The sequence below is a fragment of the Otolemur garnettii genome, unplaced genomic scaffold, assembly GCF_000181295.1.
Source record: "Otolemur garnettii isolate 467f Iridium unplaced genomic scaffold, OtoGar3 scaffold00137, whole genome shotgun sequence".
NCBI lineage: Eukaryota > Metazoa > Chordata > Mammalia > Primates > Galagidae > Otolemur > Otolemur garnettii.
Genome location: NW_003852532.1, coordinates 4716455 through 4720106, shown reverse-complemented (window position 1 = coordinate 4720106; position 3652 = coordinate 4716455). Strand labels below are relative to the sequence as shown.

Genomic DNA, 3652 nt, shown 5'->3' with positions numbered 1-3652 from the left:
CCAAGTAGCTGGGACTACAGGCGCCTGCCACAAGGCCTGGCCATTTTTTGGTTGCAGCCATCATTGTTGTTTGGCGCCCGGGCTGGGGATTCGACCCTGCCACCTTAGGTGTATGTGGCTGGCGCCTTAGCCGCTTGAGCCACAGGTGCCGAGCCACCCGTGAGCTTCTTATAGACACCAAAACAAGTTTCAACCTTGTGTTTCATGTTGTTCTGCTGGGCCATGTCCAAGTGCACCTTTATGAGCTGGCTGCCATCCAATTTTACGTGGATTCTCTCACCCACAATTTCACTTGGGAAGACCAAGTCCTCAAGGATTGCATCGTGCACAGCTGAAAGAGTGCAGCTCCTGGGACACTTTTGCTTATTTTTTGTACGGCTTTTTAGAGTTGGCTTAGACAGAATTGTCCTCTGGGCAATGAAGACAACGTGCTTCCCGCTGAACTTTTTCTCCAATTCAAGTACTAGCCGGACTTGAATTTTCTGGAAAGATTTCAGTTGAGGAATGGGAACAGAGACAGCTTTCCAACCACCAACCACCAACTTCAACTTCCTTGGTTGCGGTTATATTCAGCTCCCGGAGCTGAGCCTTGAGGTCCGAGTTCATCTCCAGCTCCAGCAGGGTCTGGGAAATGCCAGACCTGAACTTGTCTGGCTTCTCGCCTTTGGGCTTCACGATCTTGGCGCTGGAGCGGAACATGGCCTTCTCCTTGCAGAGAGAGCTGGCTGAGAAAGACGCCCCAAATCTCACGAAGCTCGTCAAATTCCGGCGTCCTCTGAAGTAGATATAATTTGTCTTCAATTCTCTTCTCTCAAGACTCAACATTCTACTTAGCTCCCCGATTTATGCTGCTTTTTAAACTATTGCAAATACCTTGCTTTCAGAGAAGACTCTAATACTAATTGTAAATCTCAGGGTAAATTTTTTAATGCTAAATGATAAAACGGTTGGTACATTTAAAAGTACTTCATATTCAACCAAATCTAGTTTCTATCACAAATATTTTATATAAGACACAAAAACAGTTAAAGTAAAAAGATCTACCACTTACCTATAGGGTGACCTTGAACAAGATACTTAACCTCTCTGAGTGTGTTTCTTTGTTTGTGGAAAAATGGGGAACTAATCATTGCTCTACCAGATCCATTCATTCTGAAAGAGACCACATTAGTGGAAGTGCCTTATTTTCTTTGAAGAACACAGCTGTAATCATTATGTTAAGATTGCCCTGAGATAGCATGTGTGCACTGATTTGTAATCCTTTGATAGCAATGCCACTGTGAGATCTAAAGAAAGGAAGAGTGTCTACATGCCCATGTGAAATACTGCGGTCATACAACGCTATGTGACCCCCCCCTCCTAAACCACTTCTAAAGTGAAGGTGGGTGGGGACCTAAGCACAGGTGAGATAGATTCCCAGAGCACCGCACAATCTTCCAAATGGTTGGAAGGGTACCTATGTGCCCAACACTGGCACCTTATTTTTGTGTACAGAGGTAAAGAAGGAGGTGAGTTGAAATCAAAGCCTTTAGTAATGTAATGCAACGGTGTACAAGTATCTCCTCTGCCTCAGAGAGCCCTAGGGCTTTCTAAAAATGGAAAACAGAACATGTAGAGCCAAGAATTTCTATTTTTGTTAGTTTCCCCCCCAATTGTCACCCTGTTGATTTTCACATGGTCTGTTCATGGTAATAGGAATACTGACATTTTGCTTACCATGCTGGTCAGTCCCTTGAGAGATTATGAGTGATACTTATATGATGATTGATAAGCTCACGCACCATATAAAACCCTTGCTACAGCTTGAATGATTGGGCAATGATAAAGCTTGCTTTGCCAGGGACAACTATTACTTCTGCAAAGTAATTATTAATAGCTTACCTTTTATACTCTTAGAAGTATTCTAGTTTAGACAATTCATTATATAATTCCCCTACTTATGCCCGTATGTGAACCAACACCTGGACACCTGGGCTTCCTCCAGAAAACCCAGATTTAGTTACCTGCAAAGTCTTCCTTGGTATAAGCTTAAGTAAGTTTCAAGAATTAGAACTTCATGTTAGTTGTTAAACCAACAGCTCTGATGTTGATGACCTACTTCAGTGATATTGTAGCAATTCAAAGAGTAATACAGAGCAATTAACTTTACTTCTTTATGGATCATACAAGTTAATATAAGAAAGCAAACATCAAGGTGACCTAAAAGATTTGATAGAATCATAAGATTATTCTCAACAGATGAATTAGAAGAAATCAAAGTCTATATTTGATAACCACGTAATGTTTAAATATTAACCTTTTCAAACTTTTTGAGTATCATGAGTTTTTTTAAGTTTGTTTTTTGAGACAGAGTCTCACTATGTTGCCCTTGATACAGTGCTGTGGCGTCACAGCTCCCAGTAACGTCAACTTCTTGGGCTTAAGCAATTCTCTTGCCTCAGCCTCCCAAGTAGCTGGGACTACAAGTGCCCGCCACAACGTCCAGCTATTTTTTGTTGCAGTTGTCATTGTTGTTTAGTTGGCCAGGGCCGGGTTCAAACCTGCTACCCTTGGTGTATGTGGCTGGTGCGGTAACCACTGTGCTCCAGGCGCCAAGCCTCATCTGAGTATCTTAATGAATGTTCCAGTTCACTAGAAATGAGCACATACTATTTCACTGTTGGATGTAATGTTCCATTAATTATTAACTAATTAATTAGATCAAGTTGGTAGGGAATATGTTGTTCAGGTCTAGTATATCTTTATTGCTTTTCTTCCTAGTTCTTCTATCAAGTACTGATACAAATGTGCTGAATTCACTCGGTTAGATTTTCCTATTTCTCCTTTCAATGGTAGTAGTTACTGTTCTGTGTACTTTGAATGTGGTTAGTTAGCTACACATACATTAAGGATTGCTATACATTTTTGGTGAAATACCTCCATCATTATGTAATGTTCTTTATTATCCCTTGTGATCATCTTTGTTCTACAGTACATCTTGTCTGAAATAATCATAGCTATACCATCTTTGTTTTGATTAATGTTTCCATGGTGTCTTCATGTTTAGGTGATAATCAGATGGTTTTTGTGCTTTATTCTGTTAATGTGATCACACTTACTGCTTTGCATATGTTGAACCATTCTTGTATCCCAAAAATAAATCCCACTTGATTGTGATGAATAATCCCTTTAACGTGCTATTGAATTCAGCTAGTCTTTTGTTGAAGACTTGCATCTGCGTTCATTAGGGATATGGGCCTGTAGTTTTCTTTCCTTGTAATGTTTTTGCCTGGCTTTGGGATGAATTGGCATTAGTTGTTTAAATACTTGATAAAATTTAACAATAACACCATCAGATCTTGGGCTTTTCTTTAATGAGAAATATTTTATTATTGCTTCAATCTCCTTACTCCTCATTGAGCTATTCAAGTTTCTTATTTCTTCAAGATTCAGCCTTAGTAAATTAATATGTCTATAAATTTGTACTTTTTTAAAGGTGAATTTGTTGACATATGATTATTCATAGTATTCTCTTAGGATCCTTTGTATTTTTGTTGTATCCATTCTTTCATTTTTTATTTTATTTGAGTCTTTTTTCTAAGTTTTTGCTTAGTTTTTCTTCTTAGTCTAAAGTTTGCCAATTTTGCTTATCTTTTCAAATAACCAACTCTTA

The 3652-nt window shown here is 39.1% G+C and overlaps 1 pseudogene; it reads right to left on the bottom strand.

The window, feature by feature from the left end:
- LOC111728003 overlaps nucleotides 1-2275 on the bottom strand; it is a 4343-nt pseudogene extending 2068 nt beyond the window's left edge.
- Between the last annotated feature and the right edge of the window lie 1377 nt (nucleotides 2276-3652).